The sequence below is a fragment of the Equus przewalskii genome, chromosome 18 (assembly GCF_037783145.1).
Source record: "Equus przewalskii isolate Varuska chromosome 18, EquPr2, whole genome shotgun sequence".
In the NCBI taxonomy this organism is placed as follows: domain Eukaryota; kingdom Metazoa; phylum Chordata; class Mammalia; order Perissodactyla; family Equidae; genus Equus; species Equus przewalskii.
Genome location: NC_091848.1, coordinates 29,772,457 through 29,798,257, shown reverse-complemented (window position 1 = coordinate 29,798,257; position 25,801 = coordinate 29,772,457). Strand labels below are relative to the sequence as shown.

Genomic DNA, 25,801 nt, shown 5'->3' with positions numbered 1-25,801 from the left:
TGTAAGGCCCAAAACAAAGATCCTAAATTAGTTTTATTTTCCTTGCATCCCTAACATACAGACATACACATACATATGCATCTATCTATCTATTTATTTAACTATGTAATCTTTTCTACATTTCAGTTGACATCTAAAACTTTTCATGCTAAACATAACAACTGGAAAAGATATACTTAATGTCATAAGTAATGACATTTTAAAATAAAATGGTTATATCACCCTTTCAATTACATCCAATGGAATAGTGATTTGCCATACACAAATATCCACCTAAAAATATGTAAACAAGTTTTCTTTTAACCATTGGTGATCCCATACTGTTCCTTTTTCTCCTTGAACTTATATTAATTCCACTATCTCCCTTTTCTCCTCAAACTTATATTAATTCTACTATCTCCATACATAATTTTACTTTAACGGAATATATTTTTATGCTTCATACTTTTTAAAACTTTCATTATTCTACTTTTCTGTGCAATATATAATGCTCTAAGTGTTAAAAATTCTTTTTTATAGAATGAATTTTCTTATGACTATAGTATATACAGTTTAAATAATACATATTTCAACATTATAAGTAATTATTAAATATGAAATGTAAAATTTTATTGGAAATCATCTCTTAATAATCTGCATGAGCTATTTTTTAATGAGAGAGGTTAGGTATTAGTTAAAATTTTTTGACGTATATGTAAGCACTGAGGAAATGTATCCATAGCCAAGAACAAAAGGAGTTTAGGTCTTACAAGGTCATTCAATTCTTTAAACTCCTTCTGAGCTATATGCCCCATTTATATTTTTATCATCAAAAATTATTTTTAATGACCTGTCACTTGACATCTCTGGAAGCTAGAGTTTGCTAAAACAGACCTGATTCTTATTTCTCCCTGTCTCCACATGCTTTGCAATTTGATACCACGAGCCATCCAACCAAAAAGGGGAGTCCATCCCCCTCCTTTGAATTTAAGCTGTCTTTGTGACTTACATTGGTCAGAAAAATACAGCAAGACTGATAATATTTCCACCCCCAGCCTAAGACCTAAAAGCTTTTGCTTTTTCTCTTGGAACCCTGCTACCCTCATGAGAACAAGCCCAGTGCTGTGGACTGAATGTCTGTGTCCCCCAAAATTCATATGTTGAAGCCCTACTGTGATGGTATTTGGAGGTGGGGCCTTTGGAAAGTAATTAAGTGATGAAAATGGAGTACCTCTGATGGGATTAGTTTCCTCATAAGAAGAGGAAGAGCCTTAACTCCTACCCCCACCCCCATCTGTCATGTGAGGACACAAAAGAAGACAGCCTTCTGCAAACCAGGAGAAGGCTCTCACCAGACACTAAATCTGCCAGGGCCTTGATCTAGGATTTCTAGCCTCCTGAACCATGAGAAAGAAATGCTTGTTGTTTAAGCCACCTAATCTATGGTATTCTGTTATAGCAGCCCAAACTAATGAAGACACCCAGGAAAACTTGCTAGTAAATAAGACACCACATGCCGTAGAGTTGAGGCACCCCAGCTGGCAGCTGGCCCCACTCCAGAAGCACCACTGTCTGGCCTTCCCCCAGTCGACCAGAGATGCAAGAGCAAGCCGAGTCTGCATCAACCAAGCCAAGCTTGTGTTAGCAGACCTGCCCAGGCAACTGACAGACTCATGAGCAAAAATACATGGATAATAAATAAAATGAAATTTTGTCACTGAAGTTTGTGGTTGTTAGGCAATATATTTAGGGCAGCAGATAATTGATAGAACTAAATTACTGGCTATTTTAATTTTGATAAAAGAAAGAATTTGAAACTTCATGATGAGCAAAAGGATTTGTAAGTAATAAATCCATAAGTAAATAACACATCTCTGGGAAATTTAATAAACTGCCTTTTCCAAGACTCAACAAATGACTATTACTTATAAGTGCTGTGCTGTCATTTAGAAACACCTTTTAAAATCCAATATACAGAGAAAGTATTGGAAAGATCAAAATGTTGTTCACATCATCACACACATGATAATACAACTTCTTTTACTAAAACATCTCTCTTATCACATTCTTTAAATATATTTTCATTCAAACTGCAAAGTTGCAGAATTAGCTCATTCAGTTTATAGGAAATTACAACCATAGATTTTCAGATAAATATGGCAGATTGAAAATAGGCATCCAATTTCGCTCCTTTCTGAAACTCCACTAAAACTAAAACAATTTTTCAAGACATAATACCAAATAACAGCAAGAACAGGAGAAAAGACAGCAGCAACATCAAAATGGACAAACAGTAACCAGTTTAGCCCATTTAAAATGACAAACCCTAAGCCAGCAGGGGAAGCTGGAGAACAAACTCAGCTACAAAGCGGAATGCGGAAAAGACGTACGTTAGTGTCGCTTGTGGTGGGTTTTTTAAAGGATATTTAATATAAGTATATTTCACCATGTTCCCTTTTCCTCTGTCTTGGCAAATATGAAAGCACAGAGATTGAGACTCCCTTAGCTTGGGTTTTGATATGGATGACATACAGGAAAGCTGTGTTATTTTCAGTCATAGAGAATTGGGATTTGGTTATTACCAATATGAATAATCTATCCCATCCTGGCAAATGCAATCAGGTTCCTCGAAAATGAGGACATGGAGGAAGTGGTAAAATAAGGAGAATAAGATGAAAGCTGTGTCACAAAGTAACATCCTTTGTTCCAATCCCTCTCTCCCAACACCCAATAAACATTTCCCCCTCAGCTCCAAGGATGACAGCAGTCAGACCTTTAACTTCCCGGCAGCAGACTGGATGAATCTTCTATGGAAAATCTGGTTAGCTTAAGAAGATCTAACAATTTTAATATCAGGAGTTCTTAACAAATTGTACAGCCACATCATCCAACAGAAAAGTTCAAGGTTAACAAGCCTCACACTCACATGTAGAATTTTCAATCAGCTTCTTAATCATTTCTTCTTAAACATGAACAGATAATCTCCACCACCGAAGGAAACATCCAAAGAAACAAAGTAAAAGAAACTTTGAGAAAGCCATTCAAGGAATAGAAATCTTAAAACAAAACAAAACAAAAAAACTATCATTAACGTCCTCACAAAGTTACAGAAATTTTACGTTCGTGAAGCACGAACAGAATGATATAACAAAGGAATATTCCAAAAATAAAAAAAGCTCATTAAAATCAAAAACATGATTGCAGAAAGTTAAAACTTAGACGTAGTTTGTTTGGAAGTTAAAGTTGAGAAGTTCTTGAAAAGTAGAGTAAAAAGAATTAGAAAATAGAGAAGAAAATTAGAAGGCCAATCCAGGAATCTCAACACCTCAATAATAGGAACCCTAAAAGAAAAAAAGAAAAGAGGGAAGAAAACTATCAATTAAATAATTTAAAGGAAAAGAAAATCCCAGAAGTGAAGTACATAACCTTCTAAATTAAAAGGATTTATCAATTACTCCAGCACAGTGGATGAAAACAGACTTAGACCACAAAGACTTTTTTTTTTTTTTTTTTTGGTGAGGAAGATTGGCCCTGAGCTAACGTCTGTTGCCAATCTTCCTCTTTTGGCTTGAGGAAGAATGGCCTGAGCTAACACCTGTGGCAATCTCCCTCTATTTTGTATGTGGGATGCTGCCACATCATGGGTTGATGAGCAGTGTATAGGTCCCTGCCTAGGAGCCAAACCCGCAAACTTTGGGCTGCCAAAGCAGAGCACACAAACTTAATCACCATGCCACCGGGCTCGCTCCACAAAGATAATTTTTAAAACTGTAAAAAAAGAGAAGATTCTATAAACCACCAGACAGTAAGAAAGGGAGAGAAAATGGTCACATACAAAAGACCAGGAATCAGAATGGCTTTGGAACTCTCAAAAACAAGACTGAAAACTAGAAGATAATGAAGCAACGCATCTGAGGGAAAATTATTTCCAATCTTGAATCTAAACTCAACAAATCAATCAAGTGTGAAGGTGACTTTTTCAAACACATAAAGACTTAGTAATTTTACTTCCCAAGTGCTCTTTATCAGGAAGCTTCTGGAGGATTTGCACCACTAAAATGAGAGAAAAAACAAGAGAAAGGAAAACATAGGATCCAGGAATAGGGGATCCAATTCAAGAGAGAGCGGAAGGGATCCTTAGAATCACAATGGGGATCCCAGGATAACAGCTATGGAGCAGGACTTGGTAATGAACCAGTGTGAGCAGAAAGGAATGGAAATCCCTAATAAAGAAAAAAATAATTGCAACTGATCTGATGAGCTTAGCAATGTGGAAAATTATGCTGAAAGGCAATTGAAAAGTATGAAAATGGTTACCCAAAGATACAAATTAAAGTAAGCATCTGAAAGCAAGGCAATTAATAATTCCTAAAACTAGGAAAAGTAACAGAATCATAGTTCATTAATATGTGAAGGCATAATGATTAAATGACTTGATTCAATCAAATATTGTAATCACATTATGTAGAGAGGTATGGGCAGGTGAATCAGAGAGGATAGCTGTTTAAGAGAGCTAATCCTAATTTACTATAGTGAAAAAAGTTAAAAGATAATGCCTAGGATTGACTAAATGAAAAATTACAAATATACACAAATTGGTTAGCAAAATATAGATGGGAAATACCAGAAGAAATAAATAAAAGACTCAAATGTGGTTGGCTCTGAGCAGGAGAGCTAGTGGGATTGAGTAAAGTTAAGGCAGAGAGAATAAAAATTATTTTGGTATAAACCTTTTAAGATACTGGCCTTACAAAGATCTCTGTGCAAGATTTGCTTTGAAAATAAATAAAATAATACTTAGAAAGAAAGTAAAGAAGGTAATATCCACCATGTAATACAATTGGCAAAGCAATTCTCAGTGTCGAACCATTCTAATTCTATCTACTTTTTGTTAGAATAAAGTCTTGATTTCATTTTTTAATTCCAAAATTGTGTTAACATGCATTGGAATGACAGTCATTTCATTTTTGAATTATAAGGGATAGTTTAAAAGAGAAAGAGAGAGACAGACAGTTGGACAGCTGATGGAGTCTGGAACTTCATCATATTAAGTTTGTTGTCTGGATGAAATAAGATGCCTCTGCCTTCTGTATTTCATAAAAATATTCTTTATGCTGTTCCTAAAGCCATCTCTCTCCAGAGCTCTGCACTATTTGTCTAACTTTGGATGATGGTAGAGTCAAGACCATTAAATGAAAATCATCATCCTTCCTGCAATCCCACTCTATATCTCAATTTAGATCACCCCAACTTGAGCCAGTACACCACAGTTCTGATGTCACGACTCACTCTTAACAGGAACACTGGTAAATTGGAGAGAAAGACGAAGCCCTTCTGGGGGTTAACGGTACCTTGATTAAAGGAAACTTCCTGACACCAAGATTACAAATTGTCTCTTTGGCCCTTGGAGGTATTTATAGTCCTGGGCAATGATTAATAGTAAGGTAGATGATAAGCGACAGGTAGATTATTCTTTCGTAAAGTAGGAGAATGCTGATTGTGAAAAGTGGAGATGGAAAAAGAAAGCTAGTATGACATCTCAACCACAAGCATGTATTCAGGCAGACCAATGTAAGATGAAGTACGAAATGCAGTTTTGATGATACACTAGGGCAGACTGTGGCAGAGACTGGCTAAATGTACATTAATCTTGTTTCCTTTTCCTTGCCCCATCCAAAAACTACATATCCTTAGCAATTGGGTTGGGGCCATGTGATTTGACTCTGGCCAATGGAACACTGCCAGAAATGCTGTATAACCTGAAACTCCCAGCATAATCTTTGGTGCTCTCTCCTTCCCTTTCATGGAGACTGTGAAGGCAAGAAATTTTTGAAAAGGGTAGCGTCACAAGATGGAAGGAGCCTGGATCCCTGCTATTGCTTGAGGCAGAGATTCTCAGGAATGCTGCCTCACTTCCAAGGGGTTGTGACGGAGTGAAAAGTAAACCTTTCTTGTGTTATGCCACTGAGATTGGCAGGAGGTACTTGTTACAGCAACTTGTATTGGCTATCTTGACTAATAAAGGAAGGTAGAATGTTGCTTTCAAAACATAACTTATTAAATCAAGAGCAGACACTTTTTAAAATAGCACTTGTTAAAGGCCCTTACATACAAAAATTTAAATAAAGATCAATCACCTAGTTAGGCTGATTCCATAGACTTAATATCTTTTTGACAAAATTAAATGCAATACAGCTTAAAGGGGAAAAGAAATCATTATACGTGCTATGTATCTCCGTTACAGAACATCTTATGGGCCAAATGACTATATCTATAAAGTGAATCAGACTTTTACAATAGGGACTGAAAGCACACGTATTAGTATTCATAAACATAAGCAAAAATGGTATTATTATTGAGCTTTTTCTTTGGGGTATTTGACCATTTGACATTAGTTCTGTGAGTTTTTAAGTTTCCCTAGCCAGCAACCTGAGGGTATTTTGTCAGAGCTTTTTAAATTATTCAATGAACAAATAAAAATAAAATCTATGGCAACAGGCTGGAGTGTCATGTAAAACCAAATTAATTATATGATTCACTGAAGGCACCAGCCAAAGAAAAGACTGGGGAAAAAGCTGTTATGCAAATAGATTTGTCTCTAATAACAGCAAAGGGAATTTAGCAAATTACTGGCACAGCGAATTACTTTTTTGTTTAAAATGTCCTTTCTTATCCAGTTTACTCCACAGTGGAAGTCCTCTCTAAATTGGCCCCTCAACATGGGGGAACCACAAAGTCATCATTTCCCTCAGCCAAAGGATTTCTTAAGGCTGAGGCTTGGTGGCACAGAGGACTAATGGAAATGTGCAAAGCCGTGCAAAGCCAAGTCACTGGAAAATCCAACCCACGCTCCTGACAGCAATTAGCATTTATATAGCAGGGTATACATTTTAACTAATTAATCTCACAACACCCTCTTGGGCTTTCATGCCCATTCCCACATTACATGCCAGGAAATGGAGACAGAGAGATTAATTGACTTACTTTTGCCTGAGTGGTAGCACAAATAAAAGCTGCCTGAACATAGATCTAGGATGCTTGTCCCAAATCTATGCTCACTCATTCAAAGCAAGATATTTCTCACAGGAAAGCTATTCATATATTTATATTTATTAAATATTTATTGAGAATCTGCTGTGAGCAAGGCACTGTACTGAGTGCTGGGGTAGAGAGACATGTAGATATAAATACTTAGGGAGTTCAGGAAAGGTTTAAATTTGGGAGACCTAAGGTGGAATTAATTTCTATATGTAATTATTTGCCATGTGCCCCTTACTTGCTATATGACTTTGGACAAAATGCTTCTCCTCTCAGATTCAGATTCTGCATGTGTAACAGGCTCATCCTATAGAGTTATATGAGAATTAAAGGGCCTGGCAAATGAAAGGAACTCAGTACATATTAGCTAATCTGCATGATAAATCTGAATGAGTCCTTGCCCAACAAGAAGTTAGCAATCTTGGAAAAGGAAAGATAAAGATGCAAAATTAACTAAATCAAAATACCTGGTGGAACGAATCAGCTGTTAGAACAGGCTTCTAGGCAGGAGCGCAGTTACTATCATATCATATCACATCGCATCATATCATATCACACCCGGGGGAGGGGGTGGAGATGGTAGTCTTGAGATCAGAACCAGTCCCTTTTAATCTCCCAAACTGGAAGCCAACGTGGATGAGGCCCCTTTTAAAACCATCACATCAGCACATTCTAGTAGTTCTCTCTAAGCCTGAGGGCAGAGACTGAGTCTACGAGAAGGGCTGGTTTTATATTCATTCTGGTAGTTTTGCTTAATTTTGTTTTTTTAGTGGTATGCATGGTTCCTCAGGAATATTAGCCTGGGACTGTGATCCTGAGAGAATCTAAGGTGTGGGCAAACTGGTTAAGCTAGCTAGCAATGTTGAATGAGAATGATGGATATGAAGAGGAAATCAAGTTAAATGTGGGCACATTTCTGAAGCAAGATACAGGACTGCCAAACACCAAGCATTAGCAGGGGCTCTGACAGAGGAGGCATGTGGCCAGAGCATGCAGCACTAGGGTTAGGGATAACACACATGGTCCAAAGGCAGATCTGAACACCTACTGCCTTTATTAATTCATTTAAAAGTAATGCACTGAGCATCCTTCCACGGGCCAGGTACTAAAGCAGGTGCTTGGGACACATCAGTGAACAAAACAAAAGTCTCACAGGGCTCCCCTTCTCACAAGGAGACTGACAATAAACAAACAGCGTGCTAAATAAGAAAAGTATAGAGTATATTGGGAGGTGATAAGTTAACAGAACAAAGAAAAACCTAGAACTTCGTAAGAGGGATCAGAATGAGAAAATGGGAGAGAGAGGAGAGTCAGGAGTGCGCAGTTTTAAAGAGGGTAGTCAGGGTAAGTCCCTCAATCATTACGAACCTCAGTTTCCACATCCAAAAAATGAAGCTCATAATAACAGTACAGAGTAATTACAAAAACTGAATGAGAACTAGGATATAAAGTACCTTAGACACTGTGAAGTTCTATGTACATATTAATTACAATTAATCTGTGGACTGCCATTTTCCATGTGACCTTTGGGAAACTATTTCCTCTCTCCCAGTCTGTGGCAGAGACTGCTGGACATATCCCATTTACCATGTCCCCATTCTCCCCTTCTTCTAGAGTACAGGAATTTTCAGCTGGGCATATAATTACTCAGAATAAAGGCTATATCTCCCAGCTTTCCTCTTACTTGGATGTGGTCAGGTGACTAAGTTTTGGCCAATGGAATATATTTGAAATTGTCATGTAGTAGATTCTAGAAACCATCACTGAGAGATACTGGTATGCTCCTATGTTTCCTTTGCTCCTGAAACCCTCTCATGTCTTCCATCCTGCTGCTTGGAACACGGATGTGACAGCTGGAGCTATGTCATGGACCACAAGAATGAAGGCCATACCCTAAAGATGGTGGAATGTGAAACTCAAAGGAGGTGGGGCTGTGAATAAGGTATGGGGCTGCCTTATCAGTCCTGAACTTTCTACCTCTAGATGTTACATGAGAAATAAAGCTTTTTATATCCTTACTACTCAGAGTGTGGTCCAGGACCCACCAGCGTCATCAGTGTCCCTTGGGAGCTTGTCAGAACTGCAGACCCTCAGGCCCCACCCAGACCCACTGAATCAGAATCTACAATTTAACAAGATTCTTATGTACATTAATGTTGGAGAAGTATTAGTCTAAACCACTGTTATTTTAAGTCTCTTTATTAACAGCTGGTCATCACCCTAACTGATAACAATGTTCAATTTCATTTGCTAAAATAAGCGGGTTGTTGAACTATTTCTGAGGTTTTACCTACCCCATGAGTCTATGTCTCTTTGATTAATATTTACATTTAAAAATATATTCCTTTTTGTTCCTCAATGGAAAAAATATTAAAAATATCTGGATATTTTTCTAGCAGTGCCCTATTTGTAAAGGACCAGTTTTCAAAAAATCTACAAACTACATTTCCTGGAGCATAATTTAAGCGGAAAAAATATTACTAAAACTTCGATATTTTTTGATCAGGGGACAGGTTCTGAAATTTGATAGTTGTCAACTAAGCCAACAAAAGGAGAGAGAGAAGTTAAGGGTGGGGAGGAAAGCTGGAGTGGCTGTGATCATCCATCAGACATTCTCATGTTGCTTGTACTGTTCAACAATACTGAGCTAATAACTCGGCAGATGGCTTTTCTGGACCAGATAATTAGACATACCTTACTCCCACCAAAAAAGGGAGTTTTTTGATTGAGTCATTTGAAAAAATAGGAAATAGCCCTGAGCAAATGATAAGATTTGCCAGCTAAGGAAGGAATGCCAAATTCAGAAGGCGGGTTGGGGGCAGGGGGATCCACAAGCTCCAGCTTCAGTTTTGCAGGGGTTGTTCAAGTTTGTTCTAGAACAAGTTTTACTCTTAATAGTGTTAATACCCCTCCCTACAACACTGGGCATTTACTTTGACACTGTCTAAAGACTGCTATTTTTTTGCAATTAGACGTAGTAGGCCTAGCTAGTTTAAAAAAAAATGTGGAGAAAGTCATTACCAGGAAAACATAAAAATAAAGAAAAAGAGAAGGAAGTGGTGTAAAAGAAAAATGAACCCTCCTAGACGAAAACAAGCAGACCTATGAAGTTTAAATTCAGAACTTCTACCACAGTAGGTGATATTTAAAGTTATAAAACCAAACTACCTAAAGGATGACTTAGAGTTGGGATCTTTTTCTCGAGTCTAATTATTGTTACAGGACAAGCACTCTAGAATCTCTTAAACAGGTTTGTTTTCGTTCCAAACCTGCCACGTGGAGGTTCCTCTCTTAGTCGGCAAACATGAGCATCACTTTCTACAGTTTCTTTGTGGCAGAGGACTTGAGGAAAATGCCTGGATTCTCTAGAGAATTCTACAGTTCCCAGGTCTAGAGGTCTGTTGCTGAAGGTCGGCAGGCTCTTTCTCGGTCTCCATCAAGTCATTTTACAACTGGTATTTGGAGCTCCAACAAAAAGACCCATCATCACCATGTGTTAGCGTCCAAGAAGGGTCCAACAGCCACCCTTCCTGCTGCTGTGCATAATGAGGAAGAAGATGGAATAGCATCATCTAATAGCCACCTAGAAAAGGCTCCGCTTCTCTCATCAAAGTGACAGCAGGGGTTAGCAGGCTAAAGAATGGATTCTGAGTGTGCTGCCTCTTTACCCTGGTTCCATTATTTTCTCTAAAAAAAAAAAAAATCACTATAATGAGCATCCTCATGTGGCTGAAGGGAATGATTTTCTTTGCAGGGCTTTTGTGAAAATAAATAAACAGGCTTATGTCAAGTGTGGCACAGTACACTGGGGAACCTCTAAACAGTATTTATCTGGATTTTATGGTTTTTTCCCACAAGTAATCTTTTCTAATCCATGATTAAGATGTAAAGATCCAATTACTATTCTCATATAACAATCAAACAGCCTTTGCTCTCTTTATTTTCATTATTACGTAATATTTATTCAGGGTCCTATGAATACTAGGGGCTATTAACAAAATGTAGGGAAAAACATGGTCTCTGCCTTCAAATTTCCATTCAAGAAACAGATCATCAGCATTGGAAGCAAAGGTATTTGCACATTTTCATAGAACCCCAGAACATATGAGTCTTAGATCTGGTTGTCGCCTCCACTTCTGGTAGGATAGCTGGTAATACCCCCTTTCCACAGATGAGGTGACAAAAAGTCTGAGGGATGGGCCAACAACATGTGATAGAGGTGAAGAGGGACCAAACCAAGTCTCTTATAAATCCCAAACTACTTTCCCTACGGAGTACACAATAGCTAGTCTCCAGAGGCTGACAATCCCAGCTCAGTCCTTGTTCTGCCACTTCCTAGCCATGTGAGTCTGTGCAAGTAAATGAAATAGTCCTACGTGTTAAAGAAGGTTGGTTTGAAGAGTAAATGACACCACACTTTTAAAGTGTTTGGCAGAGAGCTCGTTAGTAGTCTCCACTATTATTAATATTACATCTCCCTCTTTCTTAACTCCAAACTGAGTATGGCCAAGTTCAAACTGAATATGGCTCAACAAATGATGTTAACATTTAACCTACGGAGACTCGCCTCCAACAAAAGTGTGTGAGGGTGTTAGACTACAAGGGAGTTTTAAAAACATTTGGAGCAACCCCTCATTTTACAAATGGGGTAACTCAGCCCAGAGAGCTAACTTGATGAATGACACAGAGTTCACAAGTGGCAAGCATAGAATCACTTCTTTTCAATCCAACTGTCCTGTCCTTTCTACTATATCATCCTGGTAAAACATATATTCCAAATACATATCTGCAGAAATAGCCCCAGTTGCTAGTGGGAATGTAAGCAGTACAATAGCACATTCCCCTTCAAAACAGGATGAAAAAGTCAAAAAAGCAAACCTAGGAAGATGGGAACAGATAACATTAATAGTGGACCATAGAAGATAATTTTGCATACATTCCACATGGCCAAGCCACACGATTCTTCTTCTCCCCACCTCTCATTTTACAGGTCAAGAAGCTGATATATGAGTGTTGTCTTGGAGGCTCAAAGTAAGGTAGGTGGTGATGCTGCCTGTAGGTGTGGAACCTGGAAAGAAAGATCCTTCACCTCAGTTTCCTCATATATAATCATACATGAAGCTAAAAAGAAGCAAATAAAAGTACCTAACTCCATAGAACTGTGGTTAGGGTAAATAAGATCATACACAAAAATATCACATGTCTCAGGTGCACAGTAAGAATTTAATAAGTTTTAGCTAGGATTATTATGTTGATTTTTACAGAAAAGGACATTAAGACCTAGAAAGATAGTAGAGAAAGCAAATTATTTTGTGCATTTGGTTTTTGAGTTTTCATTGCATTTTACCAGAACCAGGACAGAAAATTCAAAACTAGGGTATAAGTCCTAAAAAGCAGAAAGCAGGCTACGCATGGACTGACTTCTTAATTAGCAAAGATTGCTGATGCCATCACTTTTCCACTCAACAACATGATGGAAATTTAAAGCCCTCCAGCTAGGGGTCTCTATTTCTTCCATCCCCACATCTCACTTCCTGAATGGAGGCCCTGGGAGGCTTGTTCACTGAAAGTACATCAGGGGCCTTCAACATTCAATTAGGAGCTGTTCGATTCCCCTACCTCAAGATTTGCAGCCATATTCTATACACAACTACAAAGTCAGAGGAAGGAGCATCTTGTGAGCCTCGCCAGCAACCTCCCCAGTAATTCTCAGGAAATTCCCTGGAGTAAAAGGGTGTTTGAGATCTTCATCATCTGCCAGAGGAGGAGACTCAGGCTATGATCCTGTCGCTGCATTTAAGAGAGCCATCACCTGTGAAATGCCAGTGCCGTCTCATTCTATTTTAATAACATGTCAAGCATGTAGATTTTGCTTGAAGGCTGGTAGTGACAAGCAGAAAACAAAAGATTCTGAGAGAAAATCGGGGGAAGCAAGCATCAAAAGCTGAGAACATGAGAAACAGGGTTTGGGGAAATGTCTGATAGAAAGAATTCATGAGGTAGGGGTTCTGAGTGGCTGGGTTTTCAGTGGTCCCTCATTGAGACAACAGTGTCAGCTCCCAAGGGGAGGAGCAGGGTCTTGGAAAGATAAATGACGAGAAGAAAACATGATCCAAGTCTCTGAAGTCACCTATAATCCACTATGCATCTCAGAAAACCACTACACACTGGGGCTGGAAGGGGGCCTTACAAATCCTCCAGTTCCATGACACGTTATTCAGATTAATGTCTGATACCAGAGGCCCAAGGAACGCAGGAATGAAAGAATGGGTTAGGAGCAGAGGCTAGACGAAACTTTCCAGATTCCTAGCTATTTGCCCCGTATCACACATGACTTCTGCCTATAAAACCAACTACAAAAGAGAGTTTACACTACTCTTACATCAGTCTTTGTTTTTCTTTTCTCCTGGTATGTCAGAAGTTGAATTTTTATACGTCTATTTACGTCCAGCTTCTTGACTCACTAGAGTCTTAAGGTTGAAAACATTCGCTTCTTACACATTTATTGCTGAAGAGAAAGCAGAAACGACAACCCAACCTTTCTGAACTCCAGAGCTCTTAAAACACAGGAAGCAAAACAGGAGAAGGGATTTTTCCTATAGGAGGCAAAAGCAAACACTCTAAAGAAATCAAATGTAGAATTTCTTATATAATATCTCTGTTATTGTCAGCCTCTTTCACACGGTACACACATTCCTTCTCCATGCACACTCCCCAGGGAGGTTCTATCTGCCAAGGTTCTGCCACTGGAAAACAGCAAAATAATTACCATAAAGTAGAAAAATGAAAATAAGAGAAGTAGGTGCTAGATCAGGAAAAGGGTCTGTAGTCATACCAAGGGGATTTTTGGAGCTTCATGGTACAACTATAACCACCCAGGAACATATCTCTGCTATGTGTGTGCGTGTACCCAGCTACACATCCCAAGGCAAAACTGTCAAGTCTGGGACCTTTCTCTCTGGGGACTTTCAGCCTCCTATGTTTCCCTGCCTCGTGGAGAAATTGATTATGAAAGTGGTTGATTAGAAACACAGTTTTTCATTTCCATACTCTTTGAGTCAGGAAAATGTTCTCAACTCATCACTTAGGAATCACTGCCTTCTTTCCCAAACCACACCCCATCAGAGAATACAAATCCATAATTGTCAACAGAATCCACAATAATTCATATTTTATATGCAGTATCAGACATATTCTATTCTCTGATTACAGAGGTAGGGGTCATTGCTCCATCTTGGGATTTGGAAAGAGAGGCTCAGAGAGTGACTTGGGAAGCTCGCAGGGTCACAAGGTAGCAGAGCTTTCTGATTCCAGAGGCAGTCCTCTCGCCACTGAGCTTCTTAGGCTCTCTACTATCATACTCAGACCTCTGGTTTCTAGTCTGTAGACTTTAGAGACAACTCCTTCCCTCAAATATGCCACTCACATTGATTCTTTATGTTAACAAACATCTCAAACCATGTTCCTTCCTTCTGTTTTACAGCAAACTAGCTACTGAGCTTTTCTTTGACTATAGGAATTCACTTTCAGACAGATATGTTTAAACTTCTTTGCCATTAAATATAGTTTCTGAGGTATATTTTGTAGTATTCTCTACAGAGAATAACAACATATCGTCAGGAGACCTGATTTCTTGTCCTAACTCTGCCAGTGTGACCACCATTACTATTATTATAACTGACACCGTCACCTAATATTGAATGATTTCTATATGCCAGGTATGAAGTACTTTACATTTATTATCTCCTTTAATTCTCATAACAACTCTTCTGGATGGTTTTAGTATTGTCTTCATTTAACAAATGAGGAGCATAAGCTTTAGATAAGTTAAAGAATATCTACATGATTACACAGTGTTAAATTGATTAAACAAGGAAGCCATTCGACTAAGGGGAATTTAATGCTTAGTAGCCTCCCTAAGCAAACTAAAACCCAAGACTGTAATGCCTCAAGGTCAAGAAATGGAAACCTAAGGACAACCAATCACAAATAGCCAACTAGATTTTCTCAAATAATGCAACCGCTTAAGCTACAGTCAATCAGATAATTTCTTTGCTTACACTTCCACCTGTTCTCTATAAGTCTTTACCCCTAGCTCTTGTGGGTAAATTACTTCTAGCCACTTCTGGTTTGGTGCTGCCCAAATTGAATCAATTTTTGCTCAGATAAACTCTTAAAATTTTTAATATCTCTCAATTTATCTTTTGACAATAGCAAGTTAGAAAAAAGGATTCTAACACAGGTTTGCTTCTTCCCAGAGTCTAAAATATAACACTGACTGTGGCCAAGTAACTTCCCTTTTCTTGGATTCAGTTTTCTCATGTATAGAAAGGTGAAACCAGATGATCTCTAACTCCTTCCATGTCTATAATATGTTGGGTTTATAATCAATGCCAACTTCAAGAGCGTTTTCTAGCCTGAATCCTAAAAATGTAAAATCAAGCCAGTTTTTCACGGAAAAGAGCGGTGGTGGGGTGGGTGGGCACTAGTTAATAGAAAGTAGAACAAACTGAGTGAATCTCTTTAATGAGGAGCATCAAATCCTTGATTAGTGGTTTCCAGCATCAGAACGCACATGTCACAGCCAAGAGGCAGTGGGGCAGATCACATCTGTCTGAATTAGGGAGTGTTATTAGGTAGTCTTATTTCCAGTAGAAACTCCGAAGCTATCTTCATGCTCAACTTTCCCTCATAACACCCACTTTTAAAAAGCAGAGGAGTCAGAAATGTCAGCTTGTCCTCGAAGGCAGCTCCCTCGGGCGTTAGCTGCCTCTGTCTTATTAAGTATAGTCAGGCATGACTCAGCTCCTCCATCAACTGTCTGGGAAGGAGAACATTTCATGCTGGTAGAAAATCACCTTAAGCAGAACAATGGCAGGCATTTAAGGTACACAGTTAGGGCTGGGTTACTTATTACTCAAAATCAAATCACCCTTTTCCTACCCTAGACAGGAAAGCATAATCATATCCAATAAAGAAACAAGACTGCATCTGCTTAGAACACGTCAGATCACCCTGTCACCTTTGGGTACAAGTATCAGCCACTCAGACACCTCTTCTGTCTATGTCACAAAGCAAGGTGAACTGTGGGTTATGTCATGTCCTTCAATCAATAAACTCGGTCGGTGAGAACCTACCACAGGCAACAGTTTATAATAGGCTTCAATCGTGGGGGATAAAGATACAAGGAAGACATGGTCTTTGCTCTCAATGATCTCATTACCTAGAGAAGGTGAACAGACAGGTAAACAGTTAATCGCAATGCAAAGCAAAATGAGGTAACTGCTAAAAAGAAAATGATGCAGCATGTCATAAGAGAGCAGAAGGTGTTCTTGATTCTGACTGCGAAAGGGGAGAGGTTCAATGAAGTCTTCACAGAAGAGATGGCATCTGATTTAAGATGAAAAATGAATGGAATGTGCACCGACAGATACAAGGGGAGGAGTCCAGGCTGATGGAACAGTGTACGTAAGGGCATAGAGGGTGAGGGAGCCTGACCAGTCTGTCACTCAGCTGGGGCTGGATAACAAGGTGTGGGAAGATTTAGCAGAGCATGAGTACGGATGACTAGGGTTATACAGGGTAAGAAATTCCTACTCTATCTTGATAGCAACTAAGAGTTACTGATGGTACTTGAAGAACGAAATGATACCTATTAATGATAACTATGGCAGAGACAAAGACTGGATTGGGAAATATGTTTGTGCCTTGCGGCTGTCTGATGGGTCACACACATGCAGTTCCACATGTGGCAAGAATGGAATTTTTTTATCCATGTGTTATCTCTGCTTTTATGAAGACAAAAGAGGCAATTACAGCAACCTGAGAGGGGATGTGAGAGGAGGCAGTGAGGCTAATCCCTTCTGTGATGGTCCTTTTGCTCTGCAACTGATGGAGTGGAAGACTGTGATTTATCAAGGTGAGAAAGACATTGCCCAGTGCCTGTTCCTTCTCCATCCTCCAACCCCCATCATCATCACTGATAACACATGGGGTTGTAGAGGGGTAGCCACTTTATTACAGTTTCTGGAGCTAATTATCCAGAAACTTTATTTTTTTCTCTCTTGTGGAGCCTATTCTCAAAGTATTTTAATAACCAGAAGCCTCAATGTATGCCAAAGTATGGTACACCATCTATACATCCCTTATGGCACTCAGAACATCATTCCATATGTTACAGATGTTTCAACACCTGGGTTCTCTCTCCGACTACCTAAAGGTTCCTTATCAACAGGACAATTGTTCTTTTCATCTTCATGGCCCAACTGTGCCTGAAAAAGCCAAGAAGCTCTGTAAACATTCTGAGCAGGGAAGAGAATAGAGGAAGATCAAATGATGCACCTGGCAACAGGACTGGAAAATAACTGGAAAAATTAAAGGTTAGCAAAGACAAGCCACAGCCGAGAAGAAAATATTTAAAAATCACAGATTTGTTAAATGACTTATATCCAGGATATATAAAGAACTCTCAAAATTCAATAAGAAAACAAACAACTTAATTTAAAAAGGGACAAAACATTTCAACAGATATTTTATCAAAGATATACAGAGATCAAGCATATGAAAAAATCTCCAAAGTAATTAGTTATTAGATAAACACAAATTAAGAATTATGCAAGATACTACTACATACTTATTAGAATGGCTAAACTTTTAAAAACGGAAATTACTAAGTGTTGATGAGGCTATGCAGCAGCTGGAACTCTCATCCATCCTGAGGGGATTGCACAATGAAGTACAACCACTTTGGAAAACAGTTTGACATTTTCCTGCTTTGTTAAACATACACTTAGGTACAACAACCTAGAAATATTAGTTCTAGGTATTTACCCAGGAGAAATGAAAACTCATGTTCAGACAAAAGCCTGTGCACAGATGTTTGTAGCAGCCTTAATCACAACTGTCAAAGATTTGAGTGTGCCAAATGAACTTTAAGTAGGGAATGAATAAGCAAATGGTGGTGTATCTATATAAGAAAATACTACTCGGCAACAAGGAATGAACTTCTGATACACTCAACAATATGAATGTATCTCGAATGCGTTATGCTAAGTAAAAGAAGCCCAGTCCCATAGGACTCCACCTAAATGACATTTTGGAAAAGGCAGAATTAGAGGAACCGAAAACAGATCAGCAATTGCTGGTGGCTTAGGGTCAGGAAAGGTTGACTGTAGAGTGGAAGCACAAGAGAAATTCTGGGGAGTAATGGAACTTTTTCTGCCTCTTAACTATAGTGGTTTGCAGTTGTACACGTTTGACAAAATTCATAGACTTCATACACCAAAAACTGAATTAAAAAAAATAAAAATAAATTTGAAAAGGTCAAGAGTTGTGCAGAGTAAAAGTCAATTCAGATAATTCCAGCCTCTTGATTAGAGATTTGACTTTACTTGTAACAACGGGCAGGGGGCAAGCATTCGCTTATGGACTCATTCCGCAATGCCTTTTCCCTACCATCTCCAAGCAATCAAATCACATGAATCCTCCAAGACCTAACTTGGTTACCTCCCCTCTAGATAGAGCTGGCTGCTCTCAGTTTGAAGTTATTTCTTTCACTTCTAAACCACAGTAGCAGTTTCTCTGCTCCTCTCTTGTAAGACTAACCACTTTCTAGATTGCATAATTGTTATTCAAGGTAAATGGCTGCTCCCCTGCTAGATTGTGAGCTCAGAGACAGGGCTTGGGTCCTTGTCACCCAGCATATTGCCCAGGACACAGAGTTTGGTGGATATTGGTTTCTAAAGGGGGGGAATAAGGAAGCTCACTGTAAAACAAGAGATCAATAACTGCATAGAGATAAAAGTCTGTGCTTCCTCAGAACTCCCTGATACACACACCATGCTCTCCCACACAAAATAATCTCATAGCTGGTGTAAAGAAGGAAATTTTAGCCATTTACTATATCCATCCATTCATTCACTGAGTATTTACTGAGCACTCAGTGAGTACAAGGCCTTCTTTAAGGCACTAAAGACACGGAGGTGAATAAAACTGTGCCTGTCCCCATGGAGTTGTCATTCCAGAGAAGGTAACAGATATTAAATAACAAATTAACTAGGTAATTAAGCAAATGATTATACAATGAATAACTTAATTGCCTCTGAAATGGGTACCATGAAAAGAAGCATGGGGTCATATGAAAGAGTATATAAGAAGGATCTCACTGAGCCTGAGTGCTTGGAGAGATTGGGGGGTGTTCCCTGAAGAGGTGGCTTTAGAGCTGAGTGCTATAGAATGAAGGTGTGAGAGGCAGAGTTGAGAGGAGACTGTATGAAAGCCTTAAAGTAGAAAGGAAACATTATATGTGAATGTCTGAAGGTATCTCAGGAAGCTTCATTGCCAGGATCAAGAAAGGGGAACACAAACAGGTTGAAGCAACAGGTAGAGACCCAAACATATAGGGCCAGATGAGCCACTGTAAGGAATTGAAATTTTATGGTAAGAATAATGAGAAATACTTCCAGGATTTTCATCAGAGGAGATATTTGATTTAATTTACAATTTTAAATAGACAACATCGGTTGCCGTGTAAAGAATGGATTGTAGGGAGTAAGAGCGGAGGAGGAACAGCCAGTTTTGAAGCTACTGCAGAAAAGTTCAAAAGTGAGATGGTGTGGTGTGGACTAAGACGACAGTTAAGATGGAGAAGTGGACAGAGCCACATGAAAGAAGACCTGAGACAGACTGATGAAAAAAGCACAAAGAAAAAGAAAGCCAACTCAGTCCAGAAGCTCAAACTTACAACTTCAATTATGGGGTCCTGGAGGGCTAGAATCAGAAGGAACTAAACAATTTTGCAGATGAGGAAATGCAGATTCAGAAAGATTAAGGAACTTGTCCAAGGTCACCCAGTAAAGTAGCAACAGAGCTGAACCACAGTATCAAGGTGTTTTATGTTCCTGCGTTATTTCTCATTCATACCTTTTAGAGCCTAAAAATTCAACCTCTTACTTTATTCCTCATTTTTAAAGCAAACACAGTAATGGTGCCATCATGAGTCATGGTGAAAAACAGAGACCCCAAGACACTTAGACATAAAGTAGAAGAGACTGTAAATACCATAAAGATAGGAACAGGACCTCTTAGTTCACCATTGTATCCTAACGCTTAGCAAATGCCTGGCTCATCGAAATATCTCAATGAACGAATTTTCTTTTACAATTATATTGAAAAACACAATTGAAGAATAATACAAATCTCAATTAATTTAGGGTTATCAAAGCCAGACTAAGTGGCAGAGAATCATGGGACCATAGATGGGTTTTCAAGCCACTGATTTTGTAGAATACACTCTACCTGCCTTTGAATTCTTAGAAAAGTGATAAGCAACTAAATATCTGGAGCAAATGAAAACCTTTCTGGGCAAAAGTTTAACTACATTTGGAAATGTTGATTCTTGTGGGCAAACACCCACCACTGAACACAGAAATCTCAATCCTAATCTTACAGAGAACTAGTTGGTGCTTACCCACATGCCAAGTGTGTGGTGTCATTTTCAGGCCCATTCAACTGAGCTTCTGTTTACTTATTTGCTTTTGCTGGTTTCAGAAAAACTTTGAAATATATTATCTCATTAGATCTCCATAACAACTCTAGGAGGTAGGCAGGGCCAATATTATCATCTTCATTTTGTAGATAAAGACAGAGTCACATGGAACCAAGATTTGACTTGAGTCCAGGATTTTTTTTCTCCACATTATATATTGTGAATTATTCAGGCCATTTTCTGAGCTCCCATAGCACTGAGATTTAAATTTGTTACACTAACAAGAAAGGAAATGTTCAGATGCTCCTCCCCTAGATCAGAGATTAAGCACTTGAGTCCTGGGAAGACCTGTGAATTCACTGTGACCTCATCTGCTATCCAATACTTCAAAAAGACATTTACAATGGCACAGCCACTTTATAAAATAGTTTGGTACTTCTTCAAAATGTTAAACACAGAGTTACCATACGACCCAGCAATTTGACTGCTAGGTATATACCCAAGAGAAATGAAAACATATGTCTATAAACACACTTGTACACAAATGTTCACAGCTGCATTATTCATAAAAGATAAAAAGTGAAAACAATCCAAATGTCCATCAATGGTGAATGGATAAACAATGGAATATTATTTATCCATTGAAGATAATGAAGTACTGACACATGCTATAACTTGGATGTACCTTGAAAACATTATGTTAAGTGAAGCCATAAGACTAAACCAGTTATAAAAAGCCACACATAATGATTCTATTTCTATGAAATGTCCAGAATAGGGAAATCTATAAAGAGAGAAAGTAGATTAGTGGTTGCCTAGGGCTGAGGGAAGGGGGAAGAGGGGATGCAGATTGGCAGCTACTGGATACAGTGTTTCTATTTCGGGTGATGCATATACTCTTAACTTAGATTGCAGTGATGGCTACAAGGCTAACATAACTGGTTTCTATTGCTTTCAAAACATGGAGTCTTTAGAAAAAATATAAAATAATGTCCTTGGTAGTGAAAGACTTGGAATCCCCTGAGTCTACTAGGAAAAAGAATAATAGGTTGGGATTGGAAGACAAGAGCTTGAGTCTTGGTTCTCCTGTTCATCAACTGCCTGACTATGGCTGAGTCACCTAATCTCTCCAAGTCTCCGCTTCCTTATCTGTGAAATGGGATAACGATATACTTTACTGTTACTCTGATGATCAAATCATGCAAGCTTTTTTAAACTATGGACATTATATGATGTCATTCTCCACCGTAATGATCAGTTGGTATGACAATGTGAACCTTATCTGGCACACACTCTAAGTCCAATACTACGTATGTGTATGGCATGGAGAAATGAAGGAATGCTAGCAGATGGAGGAAGAAGTACTCATTTATTTAACACATATAATCATGCCTACAAATATTGAAATACTGGCAGCTAGTTAAGTATACTCTGTAGTACTGATTTCTTAAAAAAAAACAAAACAGAAAACTGCCTATTATCAACAGAAATGAGCAGATAAAGTAGGCAAGAATTAGGGTACATAGGTACTTTGTGGGCTGAGTATAAAGTATCGGCAAACTTTGAAGCAAAGAAGTGGGGGCTCGCTGATTCCAAATTTCAAAAATTTGGGCAACTAATCTTTATTTTCTTTTGACATTACATATCTAGCAAATACACAAATAATAGCCACGGTTATAATGCAAGAAATTCAACGGCAATATCTCTTTTCCCTCACAAGTCTCCAAATTTAGTAGTCAACCAAGGTCATTTCATGAATACTGAAATTATCTCTCTCTTAGGGAAGTTATAAGCATCTCAATTTATAGATAGAAACAGAGTCAATGTTTCCACAATAGTATTTCCCAATTGCTCCTTGCTTATCATCCCAAGAATTCCAACAGTTCAGGTCTTCATTGTTTCTTACTTCCAAAAATTGTTACTCTTTATTTCTAAATATAAATACAATTAGATTGTAATATATTCAGATGATACATAAAATTATTTTAAAAGGGGGAAAACAAACTCAAACATAATTCCACTTTCTAAAGATAAGGACTGTTAAGATCCGGGTGTATTATACCAAAGGTTTTCTACGTATGTGCACACATGTGCATACACACATGCACACAGTGGTGTGCAGTAAACCACCCAGGGGGTGGGGTGAGAGTCTGCCTTATAGTGTCTGTTTATCAATTTCAATGGGATAAATACTCTCACCTTGGCCCATTTCAAACTACCCACAATCTAACAACTGGCTCACAAAATCCCTAAAAATTGAACTAGCTCTCATAAGCTGGTGCAATCTAGCTCCAGCAAAAAACTGCCACAGTTTTTTAAGTTTAAGACTAGTCCTGCTGGATGGCACTGTTTTTAAACAGAAGTATCTATCATGAACTCACTTTCATATCAGCAAATATAAATACATATTTTACTTTCAATGGCTCAATATTATTCCATTTTATTGATGTAACAAATTATTTAAGCATCCCCTATCAATGGATAATTACACTGTTTACAATGTTACCTATTTTAACAATTGTATGAAAAATACAGTTGTGAATATATCTTGATGCATTTTTCTGATTATTTCCTTAGGATATAAGTGTGGAGGGTTCATTATGTGGTCAAAGGGAGGCACTTTGGTATCTTTGAAATAAATAGCCAAGGTGCCCTCCACAGAGCCTATTCCAGGCACACTCTCACCCACAGGGTATGAGAATACCACACCTGATCACTAGACCCCTCTGTCCTGTCCAAGGCAAGATCATTCTTGTTAATTGTTGCTAATCTAATGGGTGAAAAATGACATCTCATTGTTAGTTTAATGTGCATCTATCTTCTTACTTATGAACTTGAGCTTCTTTTTAGTGTGATCAATTTTTTATCTCTTTGGAACTGCCAGTTAAAAACCTTTGCTCATTTTCCCATGGAGTATACTTAATATTGGAAGGATTTCTTTTGTGTGTAAGAGCTCCTTATAGTCTGATGATATTAACTGTCAGTGTTGCAATCCAATGTACACATCAGGATAGATGCGGAGAGGGCTGATGGCCACTCTGAGTTTATTATGACCAGTGTTTCAATATATACATAGCTCACAGCTGTTAAACATACACAGGTGTTCTGGATGAAATAATTAGCGAATGCCAAGAATTCTTAGTGATTTCTCAAGGAGCCCTCCCTCGGCGTCTGTTTTGATATTATCATGTTATTGCTGTGCTCGTATATTTTTATCTCAGAGCAAGCAAGGTCTCTCAGGCAACGGCCCCTCCTGCGCCTGATATCGATATCGTTTCTCCATCTGTGCCCCTGGGCGGCCGATGCCTGTCTTAGGTTGCCTCCCCTTGGCAGTGACTATTAACCCTTCCTGTGTCAGGGGAGGCTACATTTACCATATACCTATATCTTCCCAACTTTTCATTCATCTTTAACTTATAATAGGATGATGCTACACTAATTTTGTCAATCTTTATGGAGCAAAATACATCAAAATTTATTTAATGGCCCCTATCTTTGATGATATAAGTAGAAAAGCCTTCTTCATCCCAACATTATAAAAATGTTTGCATATATTTTCATCCAGTACTTTTAGAGTTTAACTTTTACATTTAAATATTTGATTCAACTGAAATTTGTTTGGTGGTGAGGCATAAGGTAAGAATGTAACTTTATTTTTAAAGAAATTATCCAAATGTCCTAGCATTTAAATGCATCTTTTCCCACTAATTCTGGATGCTACCTTGGGCAGCTGCCAGCTGCAGAGCTGGCTTCCTTTCTTTTCTGGATTCCTGTTTTCACTTCAGTTTTGTCCTCTGAGGATTTCTTCCCAACTCAGCAATTCATGTTAAAAGATAATTTATTTTTAAATGCAGCATTTCTAGCTGCTTTACAGCAAAAGGGTTGTTTAGGGGACCTTGTCCACCATACTGAGAGAAACTAAAATCTTCTCCAATCTATTTCCCACATGGCAGCTAGCATGCACATTTAATAATAGATGTCACAGACCTGTTCAAATCCTTTCAATGACTTTTTATTGCAGTGAAGGGAAATGTAACAATACCTTGATAAGCACTGGGCCCTGCCTACCCCTTCCTCCTCAGCTCATGCTGCTTTCTCCCTTGCTCCTGCCGCTCCAGCAACACTGGCAGCTTGATCCTTAGGGTTCAGGCCTTCTGACATGCCATCTCATGGCCTTCTCTCTGCTTTGCATAGGTGGTTCTTTCTCAACAGAAAGAACCTTCAATTCTCTTCTTCTAAAAATCATTTAATTCTCAATAGAATGTCATCTTCTTAAATAGATCTTCCCTAACCACCTGACAATGGGAGTATTGTCCAATTACTTTCTATCAATGTAATGCCCCATGACTTTTTTAAAAAGTGCTTATTTACTTCTATTCTGTCCCACACCCTCCCCAAGACTGTAAGCTCCATGAAGGCAGAGATCATTTCTGTCTTGTTTACCAATAAATATAGTCAAGCACAGTCAAGCACATACCCACACATTATGAATGAATGAATGCAAAGTGTCTTACTCATCTTTACACTCCCTGTGGTACAAAGTTTTTCGCGTATCAGGTGCCCAGGAAACATCTGCTGAGATGGGTTTCACATCTAATCATGAAGGACCAGCCTCCCTATATGTGGAGGTTATATAGATCTTCGACCTTCTTCTATTAAATCACAAAGCTGCATTCTCAAAATAAGAGGGAAATATTTATCCTTCTGTGATAAAAGTCTCCTTCTGTGATAAATACATGAAATGCTTTAAAATGGATAACTAGCCTATGGAAACACTGATTTCTCTGGGACTGAAGAGAACTTGTGCATTAAACCTGAACAAATTTTCAGTTTGTAATTCTGGAGAGTTCACAGCCAGTGAAATAATGCATCTACGTATGGATTGGTGATAATGCCCCCAGCCCAATCTTTTGTGCTGGCTGTATCCAGGTGACAGTTGTTCCAGCTGTTTTGCTGCCACACACACACACACACACACACACACACACACACACAAAGTGACAGTTTCTCAGAAAAATAAAACATTCTAGCTCCATCAGGAATAAAATGGAACTTGGAGTGAAACCACCATCAGATTTCAAAATTCACACGCAATCACTGCCAAAATCTAGCAGGAGAAAAACTGATATATTTAGACTGAAAAGAATTTTCTAGACCTGTACTCCACTGGGTACCAAAAAATCTCTGAGCCATGTGTAAACATCATTTACAAAGTCCGTTAACACCTAGGAGGAGGGACAGAGCCTGCTGAAGTTGGGTAAGAAGGAAAAAACAGGGAGTTACAGCTAGTATCTCTGA

At 38.5% G+C, this 25,801-nt stretch overlaps 1 protein-coding gene across 9 annotated transcripts in view; it reads right to left on the bottom strand.

Annotated features, from left to right (window-relative positions):
- IL1RAP (interleukin 1 receptor accessory protein) overlaps positions 1 to 25,801 on the bottom strand; it is a 131,202-nt gene that overhangs the window by 55,001 nt on the left and 50,400 nt on the right. The gene's annotated exons all lie outside the window — the stretch shown is intronic.